Consider the following 16,962-nt stretch of genomic DNA (forward strand, 5'->3'; position numbering starts at 1 on the left):
TATCATACTCCACAGTGTATACCCGAATATTGGTGGGGGAGATTGGGTTAAATATGTGAGATGTTGTACTTTATTAACTGACTTCTTACATATGGCTTGGACATGCCCAGCACTCACATTGTACTGACAGGACGTATTCCATAGTGTTGCAGCTATACTCCTGGGCTTCCATTCAATTTTTTTTCAGGGGGGTATAATTTTAACGACAGCTGTAGTGTTACGCTCCACTGTGAGCCTGCACACCTTAATCCGGGGGGGCAAGTAGCCCCTCACCCCGCCCCTGCAGACACCCATGTCTAAATTGGATGTCACCATCAATCCATCGCCCCGGATTACACTGCTGGGGGACACTTCAGAGAGTTACTCGGTCTGCTGACAGCCCACTACCAGCCTATTTGTATTGGCGAAGAGACGAGTTGCCCGACTCTGGAAGCAGTGGAGGGCTCAGCTAATAAAACAATGGCTCTGTAATGCAGCATATTGACATGACTGGTCAGTATGCTGAGACTCTACATCCTTTAGCCTGCCCTAGAGATATTTTGCTTCCATTTCGTGCCTATCTCTCCACTATGGACATTTCCTCCTCCCCTGCCTCCCAGGCTTTGCAACCACAAATGTTACTCACGTAGCGGTGTAGGATAAAACACTGAATGCAGAATGGTAGCTGAATGCTTGCTGGATGGTGAACCCATGCATGCATCATTATTGTACCCCCATTGCATGATGCTGTACGATATGTTTGTGTTGCAACTGTTGTTGGTTTAATTTGCAAAACAAAATACAAAATATTGAAGAAAAATGAAAGCACCTTAAGATGCATGACATATATTATGAAGTGTGGGGAAAATTATCATGCTACATAATTTCTATTTGACCCAAAAGGAACATGCAGGGTGGCCTGGTTGTTTCATTTTCTCTTATAATAAATTAATGATGTCTTAGTAATTTCCAGCGGAAGTGTGAAGCTCTGCGAACCAGTCAAAGCAATGTTACAATAGCAGGGGCTGTATATGAAGAACGAGGCACTCAGATATAACACAGATTGCATATTTGGGAATTGTTAAGTAGGCCTCTGTTCACAGAAGATCAAAACGAAGAAATTTAGTGAGAAATACACAATGCAGGTAGATATCTTCCACCTCTCTCTCTCTCTCTTTCTCTCTCTCTCTGTTTTCTGTCTGTTCAAATTTCCCCCCTTTGTGATCCTTTTTTGGTATTTCTACATCTCTTTCCTTATATCTACTTGCATACTGTTACAATCTTCCCATCACTTCACCAGCCTCCTCCTGAACATATTGCCTCATGCAGTGGAGGGTTAGGTGTACAAATGAAGGGGATTTTCTAAAGACATAGAAAGAAGCATGCCAAAACCTAGGCATTTTACAGTGGAGCTAACGTTTGTGATTGGAGAGAGGAAGCTGTATAACTACATTTCTCTAAAATTCAAAGCATTGCTTTCTGAACAGCTTGAACGCAACCACGGCGTGGATAAAAACAACATCGTGGATGTGGTTTTGATGAGTCTTAGTGCTCAGGACTATTGGAAGGGAATTAGGTCCATCATAAAAAGAAATACATCTCAACGGTGTGCAATACGTTCCAGGAGTGACAATACAATTGTTTCTCTAGTGATCTACATAATTGTAAACAAAAGTCGTTTTACAATTCAGTGAAAACATATTTATGGCAAAGAATGCACTTAACAGGTGTGAAGTGATTCATAAATTTATTTTCAAGTATTCACTGCAATTATATTCATTTCAACAATCTCAAATCCTAATACATAGATAGAACTTGACTGTGCAGGTTTAAGGATGTTTCAAGAGATGCATTGAATACAGATGTGGTACAACATGCATTAATAGGTGAAGGCTTTTGTTTAATGGAATTCTTGTCATGTTTCCGTCCTAGAAACTGCCTGAGTTACTTTCCCTGTTTTTGTCCCTTGTCTTTACCCTGGCACGTTCCTTCATGTCCCTGTCCTTGGCTCCCTTCAAGACCCTTTCCTTCTTTTCCATATTCTTGATTCTTTCCCTTGTCCTCTGCTTGGCCCTTTCCTGGTTTTTCTCCGTGGCCTTGCCACTGGTCCTGTACCTTGCCGACTCCTACTTGTTTTTCTTCAGCTTTTCCCTGACCATATTCCTGGCCATATCCCTGGTCTTTTCCCTGATCTTTTCCCTGCCCTTTTCCCTGGTCTTTTCCTAGGTCTTTCAATTGGTCTTTTCCATAAGGCTTTCCTTGATCATATCCCTGGTCTTTTCCCTGACCATATCCGTGGTCTTTTCCTTGGTCGGGTGCTTCACCTTTTCCCTGTCCTACTCCAAGGCATGTCCCTTGTTTCCCAGGTTCCTGGCCATAACTTTGGCCTGTTCCATGGTCTTTTCCCTTGCCAGGACTGATTCCTTGTCCTTGTTGCTGGTCTTTGCCCTTGTCCTGGCCTTTGTCTTGTGCTTGGTCTTGCTTTTGTCCATGCAGGTCTTTTTGAACTCCACACGTTCCTTCACTTTCTTTTCCCTTATGAGTAAAGAAAGAAGACAATGTGGAGAGATGGTCAGTTTTCGGTTCACTAAAATGAAGCAAAATCTATTTAGCGTTATGCACAGTTATTTGACAAACAGAAGCATCTTAAATACACATGCACAATACACAAAATTCACAAACTTATCCAGTGATCAGTAAAGTACTGCCATGCACATACAGAACCTATGAAGAACTAGGATTTGTGTCTCATTTGAAACACTCTAATATCCATACATTTCAGCAATTCCAATGCAAGGATTCTCAGAGCCCTAGTCAAAAATAAAATTCCCCACTTTGGGGCCCCCTCTCCTGTAGCAAAAAGGCAATTTTGAGGCCTCTTGGTATACACTGGTATCTTCATGTGTTATCTTGTAGTGGCACAGTAGGCAGCTGGCCCCATTTGTCTTAATGAAGTACTGGCCCTGGATTTGGGAATGATAACAGCATGTGTGAATATACCATTTTCACGTATCTTCATTCAGCACATAATAACACTTAAATGTTTTGTTTTCATATTTTTTAAATTTCATGTTCCCATGAACAGCTCACGTTGTTTTGAGAAGAGTAACAATTTTCCAAGTTTCGTAACACCAAAAATATTGCGATTGATGACGCAATTGATGAAACTGTCAATGACATTAGAAATCATGTGTGGCACAATAGATCTCAGTAGATCATCTATGAATGATGTGTCCTCAACTTTGCTCCTGTTTTGCTCACAAGGGCGCAGAAGAGTGGCGTACAAAAGCTTGAAGGACCAGTCCTGCAAAGTACATGGAGAGTCCCTCCCCGGCCCACCACCTAACACCTCCCAGACCTAGTCGGTGTACTGTGCTGAAGAAACCTCCTAGAGCTCCGGGGCCTCCTGCACCACAGGGGTAGCGGGGGCACTGATGGAGAAGGGAGGGGTCATATCTTGCCATTCGCTCTAACAATACTTGTTAAATAATAGAAAGGAGTTATAACTGTTTGCCTCTTCTTTCTGCTCTGTGTCATTTTAATTTATCTAGAAACTAAGCATAATAGTGTTTGTTTGTTCTTGTACCTTTTTTGCTGATGCTTTCATGTTTAAGGTGCACTTACATATAGAAATAGCTTTGCTAATTAGACCCTAGGTATTCCACCAGAGAGAGTATTAAATTGTGTTATATTGTGTTATATTTTTGAGAATGTATATAGTGCTCTAAATTGCTTATATAACCCATAATGGCTTCTGTAAGATCAGCACTAGTGTTTTTTAGGTAATTTTAGTTTCATAGACATCATTGGTGTGGGGGGAGCAATAGTGGCTGATTTGGGAAAAACAATACTGGTGGCTGGGGGCTCAGCACTACAGGCTCATGGGAGATCAGCAATACTGGTTGGAGTACTGGCAATGCTCTCTGATGGTGAGTAACCAATACTGGCTTATGGGGATGAACAATACTGGGTAAAGTATAGGCAATACTGATGGATGGCAGATAAGTAGCACTGGCTGAGGAGGAATATGAATTGCTTAAGCATTGGCAATAGTTGCGGATGGTAAATGAGCAAGACTGACAGATAAAAATGAACAATGGAGTCCTGGCAATGCTGTTGGATGGTGAATGAGCAATACTACCTGATGGAGAGATAAGCAATACTAGCTGGACTATTGCATTCATGGCAGATGTAGGATTAGCAACACTGCCTATTGCTGGATGAACAAAATTAGCCATGACCAGTGGATGAACAATGAGAGCTGATAGGGACTCGCAATACCAACTGATGGACTAGGGAAATGCTAGATGTTTCAGTATTGACACCAGTGGTTGATGACCAATGTTATCTGGTGATGGCTGTAAAGCAACACTAAAAAATAAATAAATAATCTTATTGATTACAAACGTTTGAGCTTCCCCAGTCGTAGGCCCTAATGGTATTCCAGCTGGTCTTAAATTCAGATCCGGATTTGTGGAGTACATTGCCCCTAAACTTATTCTTAAAAATTCTAGAAACTGCTAAATTCCTCACTTATGCAAGGGGTGGTTAATACATCCGCTATACAAAGTAGGGAGATCTGCTGATCCCTTAAACTATTTTCTCATTGCTCTCCTCAATGCGGAGGGGAAGCTTTTTGGTAAATTTCTTATGAACAATCTGCATGCCTGGGCTGAAAATCAGATCTAACTCAATCTCAATCAACCTCTGATTCAGGCTTATTGTTGCACTTACTTAATTAGTGAATAGAACATAAAAAGATGTCACGGTGTATGCATGCTACACAGATTATAGATCAGTTTCAACTGCAGAAAATTAAGGGATACATTAGTGAAAGGGGGAATTGACCACTAATTATTACACTTTTTGATATCCCTACAAGAGGTAACCAGGCTTAAAGTGAAGTTCATCGGGAAGTCACTCTCTGCAAAAATGATAACTTACAATGGGTAAAAACATGATGCATTTTAGCAGCCCTCTTCCTTTTTTTCATCATATGTCTTTTTCGAAAACATGGACATTCGCCTATCAACTGTTTGGCATACTAAAATGATAACGTCAACTTTTCTGTTAAGTTCAAATCTCAGGTATTACATCTACATAATTACAACTTAGATGATGACCTAAAAGTGAACTTGGGAAAGGCCAAAATCATGCAGGGGCTATTCTAAATTTTGTCTGTGAATGTTTTTGCTGCTGACAATAACTCTTCAAAATAATGGATATTATTGTAACTCAGAGTACCTATCAATTCTAAAATCAGATTAAGCAGTGTGGCTATGGACAAGATGATTGAAACAATAACCTTCCTTCACTAATAGACCTTGCAAAGATTCCTCAGCCAGAGCGCAGGACCTTCATTGAAGACCCTTAGGAGTAATAGCAGGCAGGAGGACCACCACATTTTACAATTATATATACATCTATATATGTATATATATATATATATATACATATATATATATATATTATTCCATAGCTTATTTGAATTTGAAACACAACTATTTCTAGTCATCATTGGAGCCAACCTGCAAAGGCAAATATCAAGATTTAATTTATTATATATACTGCTATGGCAATTTGAGAGTCTGTGGAACCGGCAGTACTTAAAATTGAAGATTTGCAGACTCTCTGCTTATGTACAGAACTTTTGGATAGAGAGAAGAAATTACATAAGACTGCATTCATCACAGATAATAATAAAACTATAGGTAGGGCTACCAAATTATGTCAAAACACAATACATTTTTGGGGAAATTGTGCATTTCTTGGACTTTACTTATTTTGTCTGACTATCAAAAAGGAGGACAAAATAAGAGAATGCTCTAAAGGTCGAATCGTGTTCCACCTAAATCATAGGCTTACTACTTATTTGTATCTTTTAATGGTAAATGGTTGGATTGCGGGTCATTATTTATTTATTTAGTTTTATTGTTGTTAAGGCCATCTTGAATTTTACCTCTGTGTTTTAGGTATTATTATAATTTAAGCATTTATTTTTCCTGCACAGTAAATTTCAATTCATTCTTTCACAAGCTCAGCAAAGCAACTCATTTTGACTTTGTCCGGCATTGTGACTAGCTCTCTGGGAGGGTTCAAGAGCACTCGGGACTTGGACGTCAACTGCTTTATTCGCCAGCTACCCTGTGCCAAGTCTCACCAATCACTAATGAATGAGTAAGGTAGATATTTTGTGTCAGGACCACACGACTCAACAGAATTAGAAAATGCCTAACTCTAAAAGATTTGAATCACCATTGATGTTTCTGTTAGTCAGCAGCCACGGTAAATGAATATATGAATGTTGTATTCTATTTATGGGCTTTTGTTCCATATGAACAACAAAACTGATACTTTGCAATTTGAATAAATATCAGTTGACATGCATACTGTAACACCAAAAACACACAATATGTAGAAAGATTTGATGGATTTGGTTCTAATAGCTTTGGCAGAATCGAAGATCAGATGTATTCTGCTTTATTATCTTTTCTAGAAACCACTGTGGCAAACACTTTACAGAAAAGTATTCTGAGGACTCCACTACTAACAAATGCTAGGAGATTAATTGATATATCTAAAGATTGAACTGTAAAAGATGATGTAGTAATTCTGCCAAGACTGCTTCACAAGGAAATTATTTGGTGGTGTCATATTATGGAATGAATTAACTGTGTAACAGTGAAAAGAACACCAGCTGAAATTATCATCACTATAGAAATATGAGGTCTGAACCTGTAAGAATCAATGATCCAAGGGACAGGTCCACAAAGCAAAATAAATAATGAAGCAAATAAAAAACAAAATCCTAGTAGATGAAAGAGTCTCAGAAGTCCCTTCAAAATCTGTGTTGACATCCTTTCAACTAAATGAGTAGGATTTTGGGGAGAATTGTAAACATCTGCTGTAGTCACTAATCAGTGGAGAAACAGTTTAGTCTTTCTTCTGGGTATGATGATCTTCTGGAGTGCCACTTAGTATAACCACCCCTCTCGAGTATGTTGCAGATTCTGAGGCCTGTTCACAAACCACATTTAGTACTACAGTGTTAGTACTCTCATACTACAAAATACTAATAATATCCTGACAGGTGAAGACCTGCACCTCTTTCTCTCTCCTCTTTTCTATACAGTGTGTTGGTGATATCTCAACATGGGAAGTAATTGGAAGATGAGGAATATTTGTTTCTCAATGAGAAGGGTTAGGAAAAAGTAAAGAGGGATTTAGGAAGATTCATGCTAATACAAACACACACCCACAAAAGACTATGGGCCTCATTATAAGGCTGGCCGTCTTGAGTCTGCCAGCCTTGTAGTGGTGGTTGGACCGCCACACTCCAGGAGGTTTGACCACCACATTACGACCCGGGTGGGTGGACAGCCAGGGAACGTCCGTCTCCGCCAGGAATATGGTTCCTGATGGGCTGCCAGAGGTTGGAATTGGGGTCAGCCACGGCGGGGCTGAGTTCAGCGCCGCTGCGATGATCATGAGTCCAGTTTCCACCAGCCTTTTCATGGCATGGCTCACACCATGAAAAGTCCATCAGAAATCCAGTGCTGGGGCCACAGGTGGGTCCCTGCACAGCCCACAACCATATTGTGGGCAGTGCATGGTCCCCCCTGCCAGCACCATCGGAAGGCGCACTATTGGCTATGGCAGACAGTGCGCATTCCAAGGGGGCTTGGGGTACCATCTGTGTGATGACATTGGCCTACGCTCCATCAGAAGCCAAGGCCAATTTCGCAGCACGGTTTCCACTGGGCTGACCGGCAGAAACCTCTGATTTCAGCGATTTCCGCCAGTCAGTCAGTGGAAACCTTGTAAAAGGGCCAGGGGGAGACCGCTAGCTCCACAGCAGTCTCTTTGCCACAGATCTAGCGGTCCGGGTTTCAGACAGCCAGATTCGGAATGAGGATCTAAGACCATTACAATTCACCAACTTCACTTCTAATCTTACTAAACCACAAAAGGACAGAAAACACGTTGGTTTAAATATATTCCAGACCAGCCTTGGAGTAATTCTAGTATGACAAAAATGACCAACCACTGGTACGGTAACACACTCCATAGAAACCTATAGAGGCAGTGATATAAGATTATTTCAACTTATACCTTAAGAAAATCAATTAGTATTGAAATCATACAAACTAGATAATGAAATTTTTATTTTTTTCAATTTCTTATTTGAAAACACTTTCAATTTCATTTTTAATCATGTATTAAACATTTTTTAAATAATTTATATTAATTAAACATAGATTTTAATTCAACTTCACAAATATTAAATAAAAATAAAACTGTCTTTTAGGGTAGCAGGTTTTATTTTGGTAAAACATTATATTTCTAAAATGAATATATACATATATATTTAAAATTATTTGATAAAAATGTATTTGGATGAGTTAATGTGCTATATCACTTTTTTTGGCATTGTTTTCGGTAATTTTACATTTATAGTTTGCATTAAAAGATTTGCAGTCTTTAATTACTAAACCTTAATAACTTTTCCCTTCCTTTCCTCTGGGAGAGCTCTGTCCAGTGGCCGAGAGCACAAACTATATATGGAAATGTATTTGTAGGATATGTAAATTGCAAATTTAGTATTAGATATCTCCACTCTCTGATTTCAGGGGGTGGAGACATTCAAGTCTACACATAGGTGTACGTCTGCAGTCGGAAGTGGTTTTAAAAGCTAGTCTCCTTTTGCATTATTTTAGACTTTGTATGAGGAAAGTGAATGCCACCCTTTGAATCTGTTGCAATGTTCACATAATTCATTTTTGCCACCAAATCTGGGCCATCTTAGAAAGTATACTATGCAATCTCTTACCTGCTTTTGCTTTTGTGCTGTAAATTGAAAAATAGAATGTAGATTGAATTAATATTTGAACAGATGTTGGTTTTTTAACAAAAATCACATTTATACAAAAGTATACTTAATGCTGTTTTTTTCTGCTATTGGACAGTGGTACACCAGCTGGATGCTGATGATGCTATAAGTGTCTCTCTTTTTTAACTGAAGAAAGGAAGTATTTTTTTTCTATCAAAGAAAGAAACTTCATCAACACTCAGAAAATAAATATACATAAAGTTTACCAGATAGGCCTTTTTTACACCTGCAAAATATTTTCCATATGGATACATCATTAGACTTACACCACTTTGAAACATGGGTGTTGTGGATTCTTTGCACTTCTGCACACTTCGCTATTCATATAGACATATGTATAGTTGAATTTAATTATTGAAAATGTTTATCAATACCCACAAAGTTAAGACTTTGAGTGTTGGCCTCATTAGCATGGCCATCTCCCCTGACAATGCTCTAGGGATACATTTGCACCTCCTCCCCAGACATGAACTACTGCCAAAACTGGCAGAACATCATCATTTATAAGTGACATCTCCACATGCAAAGTATGGCAACCTGGCCTTTGTGAATTTGAATGGCATTTTCCCTACATTTTTATAATTTTAACGGAAGAAATGTGAATTTCTATTGAACTAGGGTTGTAATTAACTCATTTATATGTATTTTTTCCCCTGTTGGAACTTTGCTGATACTTTTTCTTTCTAATTGAATTATTTAGGAATAAATCAATGGACCACATACACTGAAGGAATAAGTGGAAAAGTTTGGGCAAGAAGCAGACACAAAAAAGCTCATAAGTATGGAACATCTGCCCACCACATAATGAAACCTCTAATGCTCGTCAGTTAGAATAGAGATTTCAACTGTCCCAGTTCTTTAAGAGAACAGTCAGCAACAAGATGTGAGCAGCTGGAATCAAGGTTTGAAGTATTTCAATAGGTTAATTAAATGTGTAAGAAATGCTCAGCAAATGTGTATAAAAATTTAACAAGTGTTAAGCTGTACACCATTGCTAATGGATGTCGTGAGTCTGGGAGAAACATTTCTTTAGACCAATAACTTCTAACACAACTGTTGATCCATATCTTATTTGTGGGCTATCTGCCAACTATGTCAACAAGAGTATGTATGTTAATTTAATTTTAGGTAATGTAACATAAATTTTGATGCTGCAATTCTGACACTGGTGCTCTGCACCGCTGTTGCAAACCTTTTCATAACTAGGCATTTTTTGAAAGTTTAGAAAGATCATCACAACATCATCTGTTGTGCTATATAAACACCCTTAAATGAATAAATAAATAAATGTTTGAGCCAGAGCTACACTAAGCACTGATAGGAATTTATAAATGTTTTGTTCCTTTGTTTGCAGAGAAACATATGGCATTATATCAAATTGACCAATTTTTGAAATGCTGACTGGCTACTGAACCTTTTTATGATGTTTGAGCTTCTTTTTGAGTAACAGAGTAAACATTTCCTTCCACCCTTTTCTATGGATTTTAAACACAATGTTAAGCTCTTTCTAATTAAATGATTTTTGTGGTGCTCAATTTGTGGCAATGTATTACCTTTCCACTGTCAAGAAAAGGTACAACACTCTTTGTTCTATTAACAAGTGGTTGATAAGTGCAAAAGTACCTTTTGGATAAATTGCTAGTTTTTGCACTTTTTGAATAAGTAAAATCCAAATAGATGTTTTTATTAGAACACAAACTAGGTGAAAGTGGAAGTCTTATTAACATGTATTTCCTTCCTGTGATGTATTTGTTACTTGTGATATATATGCTTCATGTGGCAGACTGCCTTTGAGTATGGAAAGTCAATAAAGATGTGCATTGAACTGGGACAATGTTCACCCATTCATGTGTCGCTGGTTGAACAAATTAGCTGAGAGTGTTGTGACATCTGTGTGCTCTCACTGGGCTCTTCAGGTAGTATACTACAATCGGACATTGTACCCTCACAAGTTGTTCATTGGAGCGGCAGCAGAGAAGAACCTGCAACATCTAGCTCTAATAAATCCCCAGAGAGGGCACCTCATAGGCATGTAGAGGAATGGGTCTTGGAGGCTGTAGCTTTGTCAATCAATCAGATACGCTTTTATGGGGCTATATCTTCAATTCACTGTGCACCAGCAGAACCCCTACTGGCTAGAAAGAGTCTTACTAGTGGGACCAATCCACTTTCCTGCCAATTTGTGGGCTATTACACCAACTTTCACACTGACATTTCTGGTATCAGAATGAGGGAAACTGTTTGGATTTGGGGAGGCAAAGAAAATTGCTGGTGATATTGAGTGAATTAAATCATAGTACTTGGGGCCAGAAACACACAATACATAATACGATGAGGTCACAGATGCAATGTGATGGGGCATTAGGTAAGAATGTACATTTGCACCAGTTATTAGGTTTATACATTAGTAACTTGAATTTTGAATTGCCTAAGACAAATATGTTTCCAACAAAATGCTGACGCAGGTGACATACTGTGCTGTTGGACTGAGCACACATTGACCTTTTGCACAGTGTAGTGCGCAGATCAGTGATCGCTAATACTTCGATCTACATGGCCCATGTTAAAGTCTTCGATTGTACTGGCATTTTTTATGATCTGACTCTAAATATGAAACTGTGTAAGAGTAAAATTAAAGTTCAGGTAACTTCAGAGAACAGGAGAAAATCAGGCAACTGCACTAAGGCACTCATACACCAAGGGATCACGAGCATAAATGTACATTCATGTTGATACGGCGTAAACACACACTTTCGCCTAACCCTGCACTACGACCCTGTTTCTATGACTATGCAGAATAACTAAATACAGTTAAAATATTGCTGGATTTTGATAATATTATGCTTAGTAAATTAGTTTGCGATTATTTTGAACACTTTCTTATATTGCAAATGTATTTATTTTGCATTGGTTTATTGTGGTGTGTCATTGATTCGGGCTGATATGATTTATATAAATTGACTATAAACTATTAATAACCTCAAAGAACTTAGAGGTTGAGATTGTCATGACAAGCAGAAATTAAGAGCAACAATCACTTACACTGGTCCATGGCTTGGGGGGTTGTGGTTTGATGTCCTCAAAGGAGAAACAAAGATCTGTGAAGGAAAAGTAGTTCATCAGACAAAATAAAGAAAGCAAAATGAAACTTGATCTTTGCAATGTGGTGATCTAGCAATCACTAATAACAAAACTCTAACTGCAGTATAGGGATCGTGTTGTTATTTGTATCACTAATAGGTGACAGGAGCTCACATCTCAAGTGGAAGAGCTCACTGCTGCCCATGCAATACAAGAGAAACAAGCTTCATCTGCTGCAGACTTTCATGGTCTTGACCCTACGTCGTGTATGTCAGTGCTCCTTTCATGAAGATGTCGCGTGAAATGTCAAATGCACTTCAAAGTACTAGTAAAAGGGACAGTGCAACTGTTGACATTTGTATAAATGTGCAGAGGAAATTCAATTTACTGGCTAAATGTAGTAGCTAAGGGCCAGATGTAGCAAAGGTTTTTACACATTCTGTGTCTATGGGAAAAAGTGTTCGGACATATGGCCCCAAATTATCAGCCCAGAAATCAGAAAACCTGAATTCATACCCAAGAGATTCTTCTTAACCAGATTAGCGAACCTGACCAGTCACTGTTTCTTCTCTTACTTAGAGGATGTTAGTGAGGGGATTTGTGGTGAAGCAGGTCATGGGGGGGAGGCGGGTGTCTAGAGAGACTTCCCCACAGGGCACCACCAGTGCTAAAACCAGCCCTGAGTCCGTCAGTGATGATAGGAGAAGCCCACCCAGAAACCATCTGCTCACTACATGGGGCCAAAGGTAAGAAAATAATGTCTTAAATGCTACAAAGGATATGGGCCCTCCTCAGGGTGTAGCTTGGTTGGGAAGATTGGGGGGTGAGCTTCAGATTTTCCAACAATCAACCTGCCTTATGATGTTTGAAATGCAGTACAGTACAAGCAGAGCGCACAAGAGGGGCTTAAGGGGCAGTGGAAAGGGAGAGGAACACGGATTGGTAGGGCTGTATGTGAGAGAAAACACAATATTTTGTAAAACAACCAATATGTCTGAAGACAGAAAAAAGAGAGAGGGAGAGAGCATTTGTGCTTCGGTTTTGGCAATGGGATGCAGTGTGGTAACATGTCAGAGGAGATGACAAGCAAGATTGATAGATGACAAAATGCAATAAGATAAGCCCCTCTAGAAGGGAAGTGGGGGCTTTGGACCGACCACTGAAGGGTTTATTGATCAGGTGAAAATATTAAAGACGTTACAATACTTTTTATAATACATTTCTGTGGCAGCCATATGACTGCATCTGATTTCAAATCAATACCATTGACAAAATGCCAATAAAAATAATTGAATCGTTAAGAGGGCCTGTAAGGGTTCCTCTCAAAGCAGAATGTTTTGCCAGGAGTTGTATTTGTGTTTTTGCCTTCTGTCCTTACGAAATTTCTATTCATGAAAGAAATGGCATTAAATAATTTCCCCAGCGACTTACATTTTGTTTTAGTTTACACACAAAGCTCTAACTTAAAAAAATCAACTTACAAATGGTTTGCACTGATGTATTGGAAACATGCTAATACGTACTACTGACGCTCAAGTAATGGAAATATCTGCATATATACAATTGCATCAAGACATTAAAACGAGCAGCCTGCTTGCCACATGCACCTACATCACAGTGTTTCTAACGGAAAAAAAACACATTCACATATCGTCTCTTACCTGAATGGACGGTCAGTCAAGAATCTGAAAGCATTGCTGAGATATTGGCATTTATACACAGTGCTGGCAGCGCGCTCTGCGCCCATTGGACGAGACCCCGCCCTTTCAAAGGCGTGTTAGGCGACGACCAGTTTGAATCACATTTAATGCAGTCAGGTGGTGACACAGCACATTACTATTAACTAGAAATAAATGTTTAAATTAGTTCAATGAATAGTTCTTGTCATTATTTTAATTATAATAATTATGTTAATTTTTTCTGGATCTGGGCCTCGGACATAGCTGTTGTGTACATCCCGGAGCTTGTGAAGAAGATTAGAACATGCACAAGAGGCTAGTATCATACATTGGAAATGGTACTGCTGAAGCAGCTGCCTTAATTAGAAATTATTAATGAGTATTTATGTATTTTGAATAACTTATGTAGAAAATGAATAACGTAGTTTTGAATTGTGACCTCGAAGAATGGCCTTCAGTGTTCACGAAATGTACTAATTAATGATTCATTCTTATGAAATGTTGAAAATGTATTAGAATAATGTAGTAATATGTCATATTTAGGGTTATGAAGTATGCTTTCGTTATAAATCGTAGGTCTTAACTTGGTGAGTGTCTTGACCTAGTGTTGCCAGGCCTCAAGCAGAAGCTGTATTTCTTAGCGTTTAATAGAAAATGCTGACAGAGTAAACTAACTGTGAAATGTTCATTGTTTTAATAAAATGCTTAGCAGACGCTTACCATAAGAACCAACTAACAGGAGACAGTGTCCTAAAAATTTGTAACGAATTGTGTGTAATGTGTGCAAGAAGTACTTTCCCAGGACGCGAACAATGAAGGCACTCACTGGAGAAGAAGATGCAACAAATTCAATACCTGACGAGCCGGATGATGAGAACATCGTAAAGCAGACCAATCAACGTTGTGTGAAGCGCGAAATATTAGAATTCATAGATTTGGTATGGAATTATTATTGGGGAGAGTAATAACGTACGATTAATTGACCAATAGGGAATTAAGGGATAGTTTAGGTGACTTTGATATAACAAAGCGACAGAGGGAACATAGACAATCAATGAGACCAGAGATCTAGAGTGACTTGGGGGGAAGAAGAGATTCAAGATTCTGTCATTGGGCTCATACTCTCTGACTGAGAACCTGATGCTTTGCTGATCAATTGATGACCTAAGGACGAAGACTGATTCTGCTTGCTGATCCATACGGTGGATAGGTAGATATGACAATGTGACTGAACGTATTTTTATACCTTTTTTTTCTAGGTATCAACTGCGCTGTCTTAATAGTTTTCCTTAGCTAGATGTTTTCTAAATTTGTGTTGTAAATTGTTTTGCATGAAGCCCCACATGCTGATGCTATTCTGGGTTAGTTGAGGCTATTCACCTGACGTCTGACAATTTTGCAGGGACCAATGTTTGACGAGCTATCCTGCTGAATCCTATGTATTATATAACCTTATTGCAGCTGACTTTGCTATTGATTTGCACCGTTGCCTTAGAATGTATTGTGATACAAGCTTTGGTTAGATTGCGTTACTTTCCTCGCTTTGGTCAACCAGTATTGTTCTCATATGTGTTTCATTTGATCTGAGATTAATCTACATGACTTTATCATTGTTAATAGAAGGAAAATAAAATTACTTAACTTTAGAAAGGTGTGGTTATTCATGGCTGAAAAGTCATGGTGTGTGATAATTACTGACTCCATTGATCATTGAATATAGATTTGACTAATGATTATTGATCGTTGTGTATTGATTATTGTTTCTATTCTGGACTAATAGCAAGAACATCTTAAACGAGTCAAAAGTTTTATTGACCTATTCGCGTCCCCTTGTAAGTTTATTTGTTAAGGTCAGATGCACTAACAGTTATGGTAGCAGACTGATAGTTTGTCTCTTTAAGAGCTTGCCATAAGTGTTCAGAATAGGGTGTTAACAATTGTCGTACTGAGAATGATGGTTTTCTCTTTAAATGACAGGTGTTGACAGTTATTGAGAATTCAGTATTTTTGTGATTTGGATTTTGTTTTTCAAAATGATAATTGGGGCGAAAATGATGTCCCCCTAAACCTAGAAATGACTTTCCCAGATCCTGGATCCTGCTAGTGGTATTGGGTATGTTTTCGGCGTTCTAGTGATAGAGTGAGAGAGAGATAGGTTGCGCTTGCACAGCTTATGCAAATTGCAGGTGAATTGTGATGTATGGGAGAATTTAGGGAGATTGCGTACTCCAGATGAAGTTTTAGTAGGAGTGTGCGTACTCCGCAGTATGAGGGTAGGGAAGTCGTCGAACTTCACATGTGTGTGACGCTTTGTGCTAAAAAAAATTCCATGTGGTTGTTGATGTACGGATCCTACGTGGTCTAAGACTCCGGAGTGTATTGAAAAAGTGTATGAGACACTTGGTTGTATTTTGTAATCTGTCTGGTTTTGTAGGTTGATCGGGCGTGGTCAACAGGTCAGTGTGTGTGTTAAAGTGGGCGAGAGGAAATTTGAACTGAGATTTGGCGAGTCCTATGTGCACCAGGACAGACCCATTGATCAGTTGAGAGTAAAATTTGTGGGTCGAATTTTGCTTGTGAATCTGGGAAACCGAGAAAGAGGATAAGCTGCATGAGCGAAAGGACCATCAGTGAAAATCTGTAAGGTTTCTGAAGTGATTGTGTTACCTTCCTGTAGTAAACCAGCAGGTTTGTTTTAGATATTGGTTTTTGATTAGTGCTTGCAAAATTTTGCATTCTAGTTTTGTGAGAGTCTGAGTTTAGAAGGACGAGCAGCAAGACTTTGGCAGCCACAGTACGTGAGTGTGACGTCATTGGAGCCATGCTGGGATAGGTCGGTTAAGTGAGAAGGGTCGCCCACGGATTGGCAGCCGTCCATGAGAGACAATTGGTTGAGAACATGGGTGAAGGGAATCTTGGGAGTAAAAGTCATTTCCTGATTTGATTTTAATAAATAAAAGTAGAAAAGATGAAGTTTTTCAAGGCATTGAAGAGTACCCTAAGGGGCAATACATACATTAGAACAAATGTAGGAGAGCCTTCGCTTCCGGAAAATACACCGGCTTACATTGTAATGGAAGAGCGAGGCGTCACACCATGTCTTTGGTTAAAACAATGGTGCAAGTTGACAGAGAAAAATGGGAGCATAGTGTTTCCCGAGAATGGGACATTTAATTTGAGGGATTTTGGAGCAATAGCGGATGGCGCTATATGAATTAAAGCCGCTTCTGAGACCAGCAAAGTTTGAGGCATTAGCAGTTTGGGAGCTGGTAGCTAGGCAGCAACTGCAAATTAAATTTGAGAGGAGAATAAGAAAGGTAGAAAAGACTTTAG

The sequence above is a fragment of the Pleurodeles waltl genome, chromosome 9, assembly GCF_031143425.1.
Source record: "Pleurodeles waltl isolate 20211129_DDA chromosome 9, aPleWal1.hap1.20221129, whole genome shotgun sequence".
NCBI lineage: Eukaryota > Metazoa > Chordata > Amphibia > Caudata > Salamandridae > Pleurodeles > Pleurodeles waltl.